At 46.2% G+C, this 16,874-nt stretch overlaps 1 long non-coding RNA gene across 1 annotated transcript in view; it reads right to left on the bottom strand.

The window, feature by feature from the left end:
• LOC134343665 (uncharacterized) overlaps positions 1-16,874 on the bottom strand; it is a 29,971-nt gene that overhangs the window by 9,950 nt on the left and 3,147 nt on the right. Inside the window, exon 2 of the long non-coding RNA XR_010017310.1 lies at positions 9,597-9,689. This is a non-coding gene — a long non-coding RNA (uncharacterized LOC134343665). The remainder of the gene's footprint in view (positions 1-9,596; positions 9,690-16,874) is intronic.

Below are 16,874 nucleotides of genomic sequence, written 5' to 3'. Positions count from 1 at the left end.
TATGTTAACCCTCTCATTCCCGGAATCATTCTCGTGAATCTTCTCTGTACCCTCTCCAACGTCAGCACATCCTTTCTTAAATAAGGAGACCAAAACTGCCCACAGTACTCCAAGTGAGGCCTCGCCAGCGCCTTATAGGGCCTCAACATCACATCCCTGATCCTATACTCTATTCCTCTAGAAATGAATGAATGCCAAGATTGCATTCACCTTCTTCACCACTGACTCACCCTGGAGGTTAACCTTAAGGGTATCCTGTACGAGGACTCCCAAGTCCCATTGCATCTCAGAACTTTGAATTCTCTCCCTATTTAAATAATAGTCTGCCTGTTTATTTCTTCTGCCAAAGTGCATAACCACACACTTTCATTTACCATAGAAACCATAGAAACTACAGCACAGAAACAGGCCTTTTAGCCCTTCTTGGCTGTGCCGAACCATTTTCTGCCTAGTCCCACTGACCTGCACACGGACCATATCCCTCCATACACCTCCCATCCATATATCTGTCCAATTTATTCTTAAATGTTAAAAAAGAACCCACATTTACCACCTCGTCTGGCAGCTCATTCCATACTCCCACCACTCTCTGTGTGAAGAAGCCCCCCCTAATGTTCCTTTAAACTTTTCCCCCCTCACCCTTAACCCATGTCCTCTGGTTTTTTTCTCCCCTTGCCTCAGTGGAAAAAGCCTAATTGCATTCACTCTATCTATACCCATCATAATTTTATATACCTCTATCAAATCTCCCCTCATTCTTCTACGCTCCAGGGAATAAAGTCCTAACCTATTCAACCTTTCTCTGTAACTGAGTTTCTCAAGTCCCGGCAACATCCTTGTAAACCTTCTCTGCACTCTTTCAACCTTATTTATATCCTTCCTGTAATTTGGTGACCAAAACTGAACACAATACTCCAGATTCCGCCTCACCAATGCCTGATACAACTTCATCATAACATTCCAGCTCTTATACTCAATACTTCGATTAATAAAGGCCAATGTACCAAAAGCTCTCTTTACGACCCTATCTACCTGTGACGCCACTTTTAGGGAATTTTGTATCTGTATTCCCAGATCCCTCTGTTCCACTGCACTCCTCAGTGCCTTACCATTAACCCTGTATGTTCTACCTTGGTTTGTCTTTCCAACGTGCAATTCCTCACACTTATCTGCATTAAACTCCATCTGCCATTTTTCAGCCCATTTTTCCAGCTGGTCCAAGTCCCTCTGCAGGCTCTGAAAACCTTCCTCGCTGTCTACTACACCTCCAATCTTTGTATCATCAGCAAATTTGCTGATCCAATTTAACACATTATCATCCAGATCATTGATATAGATGACAAATAACAATGGACCCAGCACTGATCCCTGTGGCACACCACGAGTCACAGGCCTCCACTCGGAGAAGCAATTCTCTACTACCACTCTTTGGCTTCTTCCATTGAGCCAATGTCTGATCCAATTTACCACCTCTCCATGTATACCTAGCGACTGAATTTTCCTAACTAACCTCCCATGCGGGGCCTTGTCAAAGGCCTTACTGAAGTCCATGTAGACAATATCCACTGCCTTCCCTTCATCCATTTTCCTGGTAACCTCCTAGGAAAACTCCAATAGATTGGTCAAACATGACCTGCCACGCACAAAGCCATGTTGACTCTCCCTAATAATTCCCTGTCTATCCAAATGCTTGTAGATTCTGTCTCTTAGTACTCACTCCAATAACTTACCTACTACCGATGTTAAACTTACCGGCCTATAATTTCCCGGGTTACTTTTCGATCCTTTTTTAAACAACGGAACAACATGAGCCATTCTCCAATCCTCCGGCACCTCACCTGTAGACAGCGACATTTTAAATATTTCTGCCAGGGCCCCTGCAATTTCAACACCAGTCTCCTTCAAGGTCCGAGGGAACATCCTGTCAGGTCCCGGGGATTTATCCACTTTAATTTTCCTCAAGACAGCAAGGAACTCCTCCTTTTCGATCTGTACAGTTTCCATGATCTCACTACTAGTTTCCCCTAATTCCATAGACTTCATGCCAGTTTCCTTAGTAAATACAGACGCAAAAAACCTATTTAAGATCTCCCCCGTTTCCTTTGGTTCCGCACATAGGCGACCACTCTGATCTTCAAGAGGACCAATTTTATCCCTTACAATCCTTTTGCTCTTAATATACCCGTAAAAGCTCTTTGGATTATCCTTCACTTTGACTGCCAATGCAATCTCATGTCTTCTTTTAGCACTCCTGATTTCTTTCTTAAGTATTTTCTTGCACTTCTTATACTCCTCAAGCACCTTATTTACTCCCTGCTTCCTATACATGTCATACAACTCCCTCTTCTTCTTTATCAGAGTTGCAATATCCCTTGAGAACCAAGGTTTCTTATTCCTATTCACTAGCCTTTAATCCTGACAGGAACATACAAATTCTGCACTCTCAAAATTTCTCCTTTGAAGGCTTCCCACTAACCGATCACATTCTTGCCAGAGAACAACCCGTCCCAATCCACGCTTTTTGGATCCTTTCTCATTTCTTCAAATTTGGCCTTCTTCCAGTTAAGAACCTCAACCCTAGAACCAGATCTTTGCCAGTTCTTTGCCCATTCTCCCAACCTACCCAAATCTCTCTGCAGACTCTCTGTTTCCTCTGCACTACCGGCCCCTCCACCTATCTTTGTATCATCAGCAAACTTAGCCACAAAGCCATCTATTCCATAATTCAAATTGTTGATGTACAATGTAAAAAGAAGCGGCCCCAACACAGACCCCTGTGGAACACCACTGGTAACCGGCAGCCAACCAGAAAGGGATCCCTTTATTCCCATTCTCTGTTTCCTGCCAATCAGCCAACGCTCTATCCATGTATGTAACTTTCCCGTAATTCCATGGGCTCTTATCTTGTTAAGTAGCCTCATGTGTGGCACCTTGTCAAAGGCCTTCTGAAAATCCCAATACACAACATCCACTGCATCTCCCTTGTCTGGCTTACTTGTAATTTCCTCAAAAAATTGTAATAGGTTTGTCAGGCAGGATTTTCCTTTACGGAATCCATGCTGAGTATGGATAGCATGGGCTCGATGGGCTGGAAGGACTGGTTATGACATAAAGGTTGGGGGAGTTGTGGATAGTGTGGAGAGCTGTCAGAGGTTACAACGGGACATTGATAGGATGCAAAACTGGGCTGAGAAGCGGCAGATGGAGTTCAACCCAGATAAGTGTGAGGTGGTTCATTTTGGTAGGTCAAATATGATGACAGAATATAGTATTAATGGTAAGACTCTTGGCAGTGTGGAGGATCAGAGGGATCTTGGGGTCCGGGTCCATAAGACACTCAAAGCTGCTGTGCAGGTTGACTCTGTGGTTAAGAAGGCATACAGTGTATTGGCCTTCATCAATTGTGGTATTGAGTTTAAGAGCCGAGAAGTAATGTTACAGCTATATAGGACCCTGGTCAGACCCCACTTAGAGTACTGTACTCAGTTCTGATCGCCTCACTATAGGAAGGAAGTGGAAAGCATAGAAAGGGTGCAGAGGAGATTTACAAGGATGTTGCCTGGATTGGGGAGCATGCCTTATGAGAATAGGTTGAGTGAACTTGACCTTTTCTCCTTGAAGTGACTTGATAGTGGTGTACAAGATAATGAGAGGCATTGATCATGTGGATAATCAGAGGCTTTTCCCCAGGGCTGAAATGGCTAGCACGAGAGGGTATAGCTTTAAGGTGCTTGGAAGTAGGTACAGAGGAGATGTCAGGGGTAAGTTTTTTACGCAGAGAGTGGTGAATGCTTGGAAAGGGCTGCCAGCGGCGGTGGTGGAGGCGAAATGATAGGGTCTTTTACACCACAGCAAATTCCTAATACATGTGAATGTTGATGGTGGATTAGGCTGATCCTTGATAGGAGATGATTTAGTCAGATGTAAGAAGGCCCTGCCTTTATTCTAAACCACACACACAAAACGCTGGAGGAACTCAGCAGGTCGGGCAGTATCTATGGAAATGAATGAACAGTCGATGTTTCTGGCTGAGACCCTTCTTCAGGAAGGGGATGATGCCAGAATAAAAAGGTGGGGAGAGGCTGGCATGCAAATCATAAACACAAGGAATTCTGCTGATGCTGGAAATCCAGAGCAGTTCACACAAAATCCTGGCCTGCTGAGCTCCTCCAGCGTGTTGTGTGTGTTGCTCAGATTTCCAGCATCTGCAGATTTTCCGTTTGATTACCACTGTGCAAAGTCACTTCCAGGGATGATTACCCTGAAGGAGTTTAAATCTTCCCTTCAACAGGAGTTCAGTGAAACTCTCTCTCACTGCTCCCCCCGCTGTGATCCCTGCTGCTCTCCAACTCCTTGACCACGTGCTTACCCAGACCCGCTACTGCAGCCATGTTTCCTTTCTGGAAATATGTCTTCATCACCAGGTTATCTCTCTCCCCTCCTCCCACCTTTAAATCTACTCCTCAGCTTTTCTTTCCTCCAGTCCTGCGAAGGGTTTTGACTGTACTTTTTTCCATAGATGCTGCCTGGCCTGCTGAGTTCCTCCAGCATTTTATGAGTGTTACACACAAAGTGCCGGAACATCTATGGAAATGAATAAAGAGTCGATGTTTCTGGCCAAGACCCTCCATCATGACTTGGATGAGTTGGATCGAAGGTTCTGTCTCCATGTGTAACGCAGCGACTCTGAGACACAGCAATGTGCCTGTGATGGACCCACGGTCAGTCGGAAATACCACAGTCTCTCCTTCCTACACTTCCCCGCTGGTGCCATCGCCATTGCCTCTGCGGTGAGGATGCGTTTTCTGTCAGAAAAGTTATTCACCTTCAGGGTACTGCAGATAATCCAGCAAATTAAAGTTCATATACTTTACCCCAACTAATGCTTCCACACAGGGAGAAATTAAACAGTGTCTGAACTTGACCTGAATCATAAGATCGAGTGTGGGTGTCCATGGGAATCAAATCCAACAGTCACTATATTAAAACCTGCTTGACTTTGAGAATCAAGATAATGTATGTGACACTACAGAGACAACAAAATAGGTTGTGTGTTGGTTAGAGAGGCATAAATTATCTATTTGTTTTAAGTCGGGCCATTTATAAATGCAGGATGTCAGCATTAATTGGGCTATAGCTTGTCTCCTTTTGATTTAAATCAAGTCATCCCTGATTCATTGCCCAGGGCTGGAGCCTAAAAGGTATCAGTAATTTTTCTTTATCATCAAAATAATTCACTCCATCCACTAACAATAATCACATTAGCCATGTCCTTATTTCCGGAGCTGTGATCAACTCTTTGTCTGGTAGCCCCTTCCACAGTTTCCTCTTCTGGTCAGATCTTTGACAAATAAGCAAAGTAGTGATGTGATTATTGCTATGATGTGGTAATCACATTATGATGTTGTCTTAAGGGTTTGTTTATTGGTGGGTCCTCAGATGGTGTAGAAGCCCACCTGGTATCTACATATCCGGGATGTTGGAGTGGATTTTCCTTATGGAGAATGCTTGTGTGTGACTTTGTCTAACATGGGGAGGCTGATGCCCAGGCAGCAAGCACACAGTCCGTGACAGATCAGGGTCAGGGTCCAGTCGATGGAGTGCAAGGCAGTGGGGAGTCTTCACTACTGTGGCCTTCCTCCACTTTCACTGCTGCTGTGATGCGTCATCATCTTTCACCAGCTCCACCGCTGAGCTCTTGGTCGGACTGATCTTTGGTCAGAGCCTCCCCCTTGACCTTGGGTGACCCTACCAGGAGCTAAGTGACAGAGAGCTAAATTCCAAAGTAACACACACAAAATGCTGGAAGAACTCAGCAGGTCAGGCAGCATCAATGGAAATGAATAAACAGTTGATGTTTCAGGCTGAGATTCTTCTTCAGGACCGGAAAGGAAGAGGGAAGGTGACAGAATAAAAAGGGGGGGGAGTGGAAGGATAGCTGGAAGGTGATAGGAGAAGACAGGTGGGTGGGGAAAGTAAAGGGCTGGAGAGGAAGGAATCTGATAGGAGAGGGAAAAGCATTGCTATCTGGATCTCAGGAACTTACAAGCCTCTCTACTATGACAACGTGACGATCCTCAGAGAAGAAATAAACAAAGAGTCAACAAGAAAAGTAGAGAAACTTCTTCCCTCAGAGGGTGGTGAGAGTGTGGAATGAGCTGCCAGTGCAAGTGGTGCATGTGAGCTCGATTTTAATGTTTAAGAGGTGTTTGGATAGGTAGTCGTAGTCATAGTCATACTTCATCGATCCCGAGGGAAATTGGGTTTCGTTACAGTTGCACCAACCAAGAATAGAGTATAAATATAGCAATATAAAACCATAAATAATTAAATAATATGTAAATTATGTCAGGAAATAAGTCCAGGACCAGCCTATTGGCTCAGGGTGTCTGACCCTCCAAGGGAGGAGTTGTAAAGTTTGATGGCCACAGGCAGGAATGACTTCCTATGACGCTCTGTGCTGCATCTCGGTGGAATGAGTCTCTGGCTGAATGTACTCCTGTGCCCAACCAGTACATTATGTAGTGGATGGGAGACATTGTCCAAGATGGCATGCAACTTGGACAGCATCCTCTTTTCAGACACCACCGTCAGAGAGTCCAGTTCCATCCCCACAGCATCACTGGCCTTACAAATCAGTTTGTTGATTCTGTTGGTGTCTGCCACCCTCAGCCTGCTGCCCCTGCGCACAACAGCAAACATGATAGCACTGGCCACCACAGACTCGTAGAACATCCTCAGCATCGTCCGACAGATGTTAAAGGACCTCAGTCTCCTCAGGAAATAGTCTCCTCAGGAATTGTCCTACATGGGTAGGGCAATGGTCTGGGTGCCAGTTGGTGGTACTAGGCAATTTAAATGGTTTCAGCAAAGACTAGATGGGCCGAAGGGCCTGTTTCTATGCTGTACTTTTCTATGACTCTATAAACATCCTGTCCAGATGCATCACGGCTTGGTGTGGCAACAGCTCTGCCCGTGACCAAATAAAACTGCAGGGAATTGAGAACACAACTAAGCACATCATGAAACCAACATCCCCTCCATGGACTCTGTATACAGTTCCTGCTGCCAACATAATCAAAGACCCCACCCACCCTGGGTATCCTCTTTTCTCCCCTCTCCCATTAGGTAGAAGAAACAAAACGCTGGAAGTGCCATGCTCAGGGACCATTTCCATGCCAGTGTTTACCCGCCCTGTAACTGCTACACTTTGTTATACATCGCTACTGTTTTACCTTAAACACAGGAGATCCTGCAGATGCTGGAAATCCAGAGCAACACACACACACAATCCTGGAGGAGCTCAGCAGGTCAGGCAGCCTCTGTGGAGGGCAATAGAGAGTCGAAGTATTGGAAATGAGGGGGGAAGAAGTCAGAATGGGGGAGGAACTAGTGAGACCAGGTGAGGGGGTGAAGGTGGGTGGGTGGGTGGGAGGGGAGAGGATGAAATGAAAGCTGAGAGGTGATAGGTGGAAGAGGTAAAGGGCTGAAGAAGAAGGAACATGATAGGAGAGGAGAGGACCATGGAAGAAAGGGAAGGAGGAGGGTGGTGATGGGCAAGTGAGGAAAAGAGAAGGGGTAAGAAAGGAGACAGAACAGGGAATAGAAAAAGAGAGAAGGGGAAGAAATGACTGGAAGTTAGAGAAAGTGATGTTCATGCTGTCAGGTTGGAGGCTACCCAGACACAATATGAGGTGTTGCTCCTCCAACCTGAGAGTGGCCTCATTGTGAGGTAAAGGCAGAAATGTACAATCACAATAGTTAAGAGGCACTTGAACTAGGAAAGTAGTGAATCGACATTGACCTCATGCAGGTAAATGGGACTAGGATCAAGAGGCAACAAAATGGACAAGGTAGGATTAAAGACCTTTAACTATGCTGCAAAGTTCTATAACTGAAGGGATGTGGACCAGAGACGGGTAAATGGGATTAGACGAGATGGGCATCTTGTTTGGGATGGACGAGTTGGGTCAATGGGTCTGTTTCTGAGCTGTATGGCTCTACAACTGTGTGACTACGGGACTGGAAACACAAGAAGGTTCACTGGCCTGGTTCCATTCTGTGTTCACACCTCAATGAGACGTGGGTTTCCACTTCAGGGAACCCAAACATAAATCAGGCCAGGCAGACTGGATCTCAGGGAATGGGCACACCATCTATACCTCTGCCCTCTGAAGGGTAGTCAGAGCTCCTGCCCCTGGAAGGGAAGTCGGCAACTGAAGGGAACTCGGGATACCAGTCCTACCATATTGAATGGGACTTTGGAAATTCAGACCCTATCACTCCCTGCTTTGTATCTCAACTCTCAACCCCATCTACTCAGCCTTAGCCTGAAGACCCACAGAACGTGCTTGTAGTGTGTTCAATATTGCAATAATATTTGAGTAATATTGTAAGTATATTGTTTGATTCAGTATTCTTTGTTTACATAATTGATTACGGGTTCTATGTAAGAAGTACGTGAAAGGCACACGTTATTACACCACCACGTCACGAAAGAAAACCCAAGTCCACAAGTTATCCGGGGCTCCTGTGTTTGTTTCTGGAGTTACAAAACATAACAGTGGCACAATAACACATCTCTTCTCCTGGAACAATATGACGATATAGAACAGAAGAGGACACTTGGCCCATCATGCCTGGACCAGCCACCCCATTCTTTCCCATGGACAGTATAACAGGGAGGCATGGCCTTGCAGCTGGTGGATTAACGTAGGGTAAGCGTGACCTGGCAGTTAATGGTTAGCACAGACCCAGTGGGCCGAAGGGCCTGTTACCATGCTGTACAGATTCATAGTCTTAAATAGTACAAGAACAGGTCCTTTGGCCCAACTCGTCCACAACCACAATGTCCAATCCATTTGCCTGAATTTGGTCCATATTGCCCCAAATCATTCCAATCCATGTACCCGTCTGAATGTCTTTTCAACTTCATGATTGTAGCCTCTTCTAATCCCCCAGCCCATCTCACTGTATCTCGCTGTGGCCCCCCCCCTCCCATCTCACTGTATCTCACTGTGACCCCTCTGTATTCCTTCATGAGGGAATTCCAGATCTTGTTGGAAATTCATCATAAAACCTCCTTCAGCCACTCCAAAGACAGAGCAAGACCCAAGAAGATGCAAGCCCTAATCCCCAGGCCTACCCAGGCCTCACTGTGATGCTCCATCCCTGATTCACTGGGTATATAGAAAGCGCAAGTGGATAGGTTCTTGGTTGGTCAGGACATCATAGGTTATGGGGAGAAAGCAAGAAAACGGGGTTGAGATCCACCAATATGGAATGGCAGAGCAGACTCGGTGAGGTGATGGCCTAATTTTGTTCCCATGTCTTATTGTCTTATGATTCACAAAATGCAAAAAAAAAGTAGTTTCAATGCAGCACCATTTGAAATTGGTTTTATGATTGGCACATGCACCAAGATAAAATGGAAAGAGTTTGTTTTGCATAAGATTTACAGACAGCCCATACCATGCATAATTACATCGAGGTAGCACAGAGAAAACATAATGCCTATTATAGCATTACAGTTGCAGAGTAAGTGGTTCTTTAAGGTTGTTATAGCTGAGGTGGTAATGGGGACAAGCTCCACCTACCTTTTAAAAGCTCCCAATGGCGTGCACCTCAAATGGCCTCTGACAGCCAACTCCAGCTCCTGGCATTCACGTATGACTCAGCTACCGTTTCTACTGACAGGAGAAAGGGCAAAGGTGGGTTATTGTTACCTTAAAACCAGTTGCTTCGGGCAGTTGGGATTCATCGGCCGTGGTTGGCAGCTCATCTAGGAGAAGGAAAACTCTGATCTCAAACCTGTGCTGCCTCGCAGCTGTACCCACTCATGGGGAAGGCTTCAGGAGTGATCTGGAGCTGGAGTCTCTAAGGCAGTCGTACGTTGAGTTCGACGCTGACTGGCAACTCCTGTGACACTGCTGGTGCCAAACTAATCAGTCTCTGCTGTTCCTTTGGGTTCATCAGAGGTGTGGAGAGGACGAGCTTACTACATATTGTGCTCTCCATATTGTACTGCCCAGGCTTGCGTATTTACACAGCCAGGACGCAACATCCATAGTTGACCCTGGTGAGGCCTCATGAAGTATCGTGAGCAGTTTTGGGCCTCTTATCTTAGAGAGGTTGTGCTGAAACTGGAGAGGGTTCAAAGGAGTATTACAAAAATGATTCCAGGACTGAATGGCTTGTCATATGAAGAGCATTTCATTGCTCTGGCCCTGTATTCACTAGAATTCAGAAGAATGAGGGATGATCTCATTGAAACCTATCGAATGGTGAAAGGCCTTGACAGAATGGATGTGGAGAGGATGTTTCCTGTGATGGGAGAGTCTAAGACCAGAGGACACAGCCTCAGAACAGAGGGGCATCCTGTTAGAACAGAGATGAGGAGGAATTTCTTTAGCCAGAGAGTGGTGAATCTGTGGAATTCGTTGCCACAGGCAGCTGTGGAGGCCAAGTCTTTATGTATGTTTAAGGAAGAGGTTAATAGATTCTTGATTGGTCAGGGCATGAAGGGATACGGGGAGAAGGCAGGAGATTGGGGCTGAGAGGAAAATTGGATCAGCCATGATGAAATGGTGGAGCAGACTCGATGGGCCAAATGGCTTAATTCTGCTCCTAAGTCTTATGGTCTTATGGTCCATGAAGTCCAGTGGGGACCATGGATGCATCTACTGCCAGGAATCGTTTCACAAGGTAGTAATGCCAAACACTGGGGCATATGTCTTTAATGGTCGAGAGACAGTTTAAAGGCGACATGATGCAGAAAGTGGTAAATCCCTGGAATGGGATACTAGGGAGGGTAGTGGTAGCAGCCAGTCTGATGGAGTTTAAGCTCCCTTTGGAGAGATACATAAATGTAAAGGGAATGGAGGGATATGGATGATAGAGGACATTTAGTCTAAATTGGCCATAAGACCATAACATATAGGAGTAGAATTAGGCCATTAAGCCCAGCAGGTCATGGCTGATCTATTATTCGGCTTAACTGCACTCTCCTGCCTTCTCCCTGTAACTTTTGAAGCCCTGACTAATCAAGAACCTACCAAACTCCATTTTATATACACCCAATGACATGGCCTTTACAGCCATCGGTGGAAACTAGTTCCACAGATTTAACAGCTTCTGGCTAAGGAAATTCCTTCTCATCACATTTCTAAAGGGACATACTTGTAGTCTGAAGCTGTGCCCTTTGGTCCTAGACTCCCCCACTATATGAAACATCCTCTCCACGTCCACTCTTTCGGGGCCTGTCAATATTCAATAGGTTTCACTGAGATCCCCATCACATTGTGGGCCGAGTGGCCTGTTCTACGTTCTTCATTACTGTGCAGACAGCCAATTGCATTGGACCATTTGGCCTATCGTTCTGCGGTTTATCCCTGCCCTTCTCCTGCTCCACACCCCGGCCTACAGTGCTCACTGTTCCCCATTTACACGTCCAGCTACTAATGAAATGCATTCAACTCCTTCATGGATTCAAAGCTTCATGAAGTATTCACGACTTTCTGGAGAGAGTTATAGCTAAGCGCCTTTACGGGGTCTAGGCTTTCGACTCCTCGACACATTCCCCATTCTCACCAGCTCGAAGCAAATCATCACTTAGTTTCTGCCAGACATTTCTGGCCCCTCATTTTGGATTCCACCATCATTTCTGTAAATCTCATCAAACCCTTTCATCAGCTAAAAATCCCTGCTCTACTTCAGCCTGTTTAATCTTCTCTGATGGGGTTACCGTGACTGCCTTGGTGTCATCCTTATAAATAAAAACAGGAAATGTTAGAAATGTCAGTAGGTCACTCAGCATGCAAAGAGCAGCAGCAAACATGAAAGATTCATAGAATTGCAGTGCATTACAATACAATAATAGGCCATTCAGCCCATCCAGTCTGAGCTGACCGAATCTTCTACTTAGTTCCATTTACCTGCACCTGGACCACATCCCTCTAAACCTCCCCCACCCATGCAACTAACCAAACTTCTCTGAGATGTTGCAATTGAACCTACAGCAACCGCTTCCACTGGCAGCCCAAAATCAGAATCAGGTTTATTATCATTTACACAAGATGTCGTGAAATTTGTTGTTTTGCGGCAGCAGTATAGTGCAATACTTAAAAATTACTATAAATTCAAAATTTGAAGTAAAGTTATGATCAAAGTACATATATCTCACCATATAAAGTAACATTTGAGCCACGCAAGTGCCAGACAATGACCATTTCCAACAAGAGAGGCTCTAACCATCGTCCCTTGACAGTCAGAGGCATCACCATCACTGAATCCCCAACTATCAATATCCTGGGAGTAACCATTGTCAGGAAACTGAACTGGTCCAGCCATATAAACACCGTGGCTACCAGAGTAGGTCAAAGGCTAGGAATCCTGCAGCGTGTAACGCATCTCCTGACTCCCCAAAGCCTGTCCAATATCTACAAGGCTCAGGGCAGGAGTGTAATGGAATACTCACCACTCACCTGGATGACTGCAGCTCCATCAACACAAGAAGCTCAACACCATCCAGTACAAGGCAGCTCACTTGATTGGTACCCCTTCCACAAGCATCCAATCCCTCCACCATCGATGAACAGTTGCAGCAGTGTGTACTATCTACAAGATGCACTGCAACAACACACCAAAGTTCCTAAGGCAGCACCTTCCAGACCCACGACCACTACCATCTAGAAGAACAAGAACAGCAGATACCTGGGAACACCACCACTTGGAAATCTCCCTCCAAGTCACTCACCATCCTGACTTGGAAATATATCGCCGTTCCTTCATTGTTGCTGGGTCAAAATCATGGAATTCCCTCCCTAACAGCACTGTGGGTGTACCTACACCTCAGGGACTGCAGCAGTTCAAGAAGGCAGCTCATCACCACCTTCTTAAGGGCAAATAGGGATGGGCAATAAATGCTGGCTTAGCTGGAGATACCCACATCCCGTAAATGAATAAATAAAAGAATATATATATTTACTCAATAAATCCAGTAACCATAACAGAATCAGTGAATGACCTCACCAGTAGGGTGGATAATCAGTGTGCAAAAGAAAATGAACTGTGCCAATATAAAAGGGAAAATGGCACCACCGGGTAGAGAGGAGGGGCTTTCTATCTGATGGGCCCCTGCTGGACCCTCGTTCTAGCACCATAGCCCAACTCATCTTCTCTGTCCTCCTCCACACCCCAATGGCTCGATGCACACAGAAGACTCTGGTGGAATCCAGGGAAGCAGGCAATTTCCTGGTCAGACTCTGTGTGTGCAGCTTGGACATCCTAATGAGTCTGTCTATCCCCACCCTTCTGCATTACGGCCATTGACAGATGTCCTTTGGGGTCTGGGATGGTCAGGAGTTGTTTAAGGCCTGTGCACATTAGCATTGGAGAGCACTGTGAGTCCATTCAATTCCTCCATATCGACTCACCCAACACTCCTCTTATCTTTTGTTATTCCTGGCTCTCCACTCCTGACCCTCACCTCACCTGGTCCTCCAGTACACCGCTGAGTTGGAGACCCACCTGCCGACAGCCCCAGCCAACTTCACCTTGTAAATTCGTGGAGACGGCAGAAACTCTCAACCTCACCAATCTCCCGCAGGAATACCACGACTGAGCCATCACCTTCAGTAGAAGGCAGGCCAGCACCCAGCCGCCTCACAGACCACACGACTGCGCGATTGACCTCCTCCTGGGCACCTCGCCTCCCTGAAGCCGCCTGTTCTTTCTATTCCCTCCTCAGACCCAGGCCGTGAATGACCACATCATCGAAGTGATACAGCCAGTCCCCAGCCGGTGCAGGATTCTTCTTTGCCAAGATGGGTTCTTTGTCCCTGCATCAACTTCCATGTATTCAACAAGATCACCATTAAGAACCTCTACCCTCTCCCCTTGATGGATAACACATTTGAAACTCTTCATGGGGCCTAAACCTTCGCCAAACTGGATCTACGGAGCGCATACAACCTGATCTGTATCAGCCAAGGGGCTGAGTGAGGGACACTGTTCAGAACAGCCTCTGACCATTACGAATACGCGGTGATGCTTTCGGACTTCCCGACTGTCCAGCCGTTTTCCAAGCCTTCATTCATATGCTCTTCTGAGACATGCTACACAGGTATGTGTTTGTCTTCCTCAATGACGTCCTCATCTTCTCCAAGGACCCCCAAAAGACACTTGAAAATGAACTGTACTGAAAGATAGAAAAAATTCCAGTCCTGCACCCCAGTCATTTCCTCCCTGGATTATATCCTTTCACTGCAAGTCATAACCGTGGACCCAGAGAGAGGGCGCACCATTGTTAAATGGCCCCGAACAGGCTCCCTCGAACAGCTACAGCGCTTCTTGGGTTTGTCCAACTTCTATCACCTTCTCATCAGGAACTACAGTAAATCACCACTCCTCTCACCTCCCTCACCGAATCAAATAACTCACGGATAGCCTGCTCTGCCGCGGTGGACCACGCTTTCGAGGATCTCAAGAGACGTTTCATCACCACTCCCATTCTCTGCCATCCCGACTCCTCCAGAGATTTTGTGGTAGAGGTGGAGGCATCTCATGTGGGCTCTGGGACCATCCTCTCCCAGCGAGGACAGACAGGAAGACATACTTCTGTGCCTTCTTGTGCAAGTTCAACTCTACACTGTGCCTTTATGGAGGAGGGGCAGGATGCTGTTCACCATTAAATGGGCCTTTGGAGGAATGGAGATATTGGCTGATGGGGAACACTGAGCCATTCCTGATCTGGACTGACCTCTAGAACCTCATGTCTATTCAGTACACCCGCCACCAAGTCCACGTCAGGCTCGCTGGGCCTACTGTTTGGAGAAATTGAACTTCCCCATCTGCTACCAACCTGGTTCCAAGAAGGCTATGGCGAACACCCTGTCATGACAGTTCAACACGACTGAAAGGGAGATCAACCCCCAGCTTGGCGGATCCTTGCTGCTGTCATCTGGGATTTGAGAACCTGATCTGCCAGGCCCAAAAGCACGGGCCTGCTCCGGCCGACACACCTGACAGCTGCATATACGCTCTGAGGCATTCCAGTGGGCCCATTCCCATTCCTCACCCTCCTCCGGCCATCCGGGCACCCATTGGACCCTGGATTTTCCGCGATGCCAGTTCTGGCAGCCCAGCATGATCTTTGCTGCCTGCCTTCAATGTGCCGAATCCGATTCCTCCAACCAGTGGCTCACTGGGTTCCAACAGCCCCTACAGGTCCCGTGACACCCATGGTCACACATAGCCGTGAATTTCATCACATTTTTGCCACCTTCTTATGGAGCCACAGTGACCATGACAGTGGTGGAGAGGAAAATTGAATCAGCCAAGGTGAAATGGCAGAAAGGGACCAAAGGGCCAAATGGCCTGATTCTGTTTCTATATCTTATGGTCTTAAATCTCCTCAGCACTCTCCCTAAAGCTTCAACATCCTTCCTTCAATAGCCCATAAGACCATAAGATATAGGAGCAGAATTAGGCCATTTGGCCCATCGAGTCTGCTCTGTCATTTCATCATGGCTGATCCATTTTTCCCTCTCAGCCCCAATCTCCTGCCTTCTCCCCATATCCCTTCATGCCCTGACCAATCAAGAACCTATCAACCTCTGCCTCAAAGATATATAAGGACTTGGCCTTCACAGCTGCCCACAGCAAAGAATTCCACAGATTCACCACTCTCTGGCTCAAGAATTTCTTCCTCATCTCCATTTTAAAAGGACGTCCCTCTATTCTGAGGCTGTATCCTCTAGTCTTAGATTCTCTCACCATAGGAAACATCCTCTCCACATCCACACTATCAAGGCCTTTCACCATTCGATAAGTTTCAATGAAGTCACTCTCCATTCAATCCCGGAATCATGTTCGTGCACCTCCTTTGAACTCTCTCCAGTTTCAGCACATCCTTTCTAAGATAAGAGGTCCAAACCTGCTCACAATACTCCAAGTGAGGTCTCACCAGTGTTTTATAAAGTCTCAACATTATATCCTTGCTTTTATATTCTAGTCCTCTTGAAATTAATGCTAACATTGCATTTGCCTTCCTCACCACAGACTCAACCTGCAAATGAACCTTTAGGGAATCCTGCACAAGGGCTCCCAAGTCTCTTTGCAACTCAGTCTTTTGCATTTTCTCTCCATTTTGAAAATAGTCACCCGTTCATTTCTTCTACTGAAATGCATGACCATATACTTCCCAACACTGTATTCCATCTGCCATTTCTTTGCCCATTCTCCTAATCTGTCTAAGTCCTTCTATATCCTCTCTACTTCCTCAGAACTACTTGCCCCTCCATCTATCTTCATATCATCTGCAAACTTTGCAACAAAGCCATCAGTTCTGTCATCCAAATCATTGACATATGATGTAAAAAGAATCGGTCTCAACACGGACCCCTGTGGAACACCACTAGTCACCAGCAGCCAACCAGAAATGTCTCCCTTTATTCCCACTCTTTGCCTCCTGCCAATCAGCCACTGCTTTATCCATGTTAGAACATTTCCTGTTATACCATGGGCTCATAGCTTGTTAAGCAACCTCATGTGTGGCAATTTGTCAAAGGCCTTCTGAAAATCACACAACATCACAACATCAACCATCCAACCTGCTTGCTATTTCTTCAAAGAATTCCTATAGGTTTGTCAGGCAGGATTTTCCCTTGAGGAAACCATGCTGACTACAGCCTATTTTATCATGTGCCTCATCTTTAATAATCAACTCCAACATCTTCCTAACCACTGAGGTCAAACTAACTGGCCTATAATTTCCTTTCTTCTGCCTTCTTCTATTTTTAAAGAGCGGAATGACATTTGTGATTTTTCATTCCTCTGGACCCATGCCAGAATCTAGTGATTCTTGAAAGATCATT

The sequence above is a fragment of the Mobula hypostoma genome, chromosome 3 (assembly GCF_963921235.1).
Source record: "Mobula hypostoma chromosome 3, sMobHyp1.1, whole genome shotgun sequence".
In the NCBI taxonomy this organism is placed as follows: Eukaryota; Metazoa; Chordata; class Chondrichthyes; order Myliobatiformes; family Myliobatidae; genus Mobula; species Mobula hypostoma.
The sequence above is the reverse complement of the archived record's forward strand: the minus strand, read 5'-3'. Positions and strand labels throughout refer to the sequence as shown.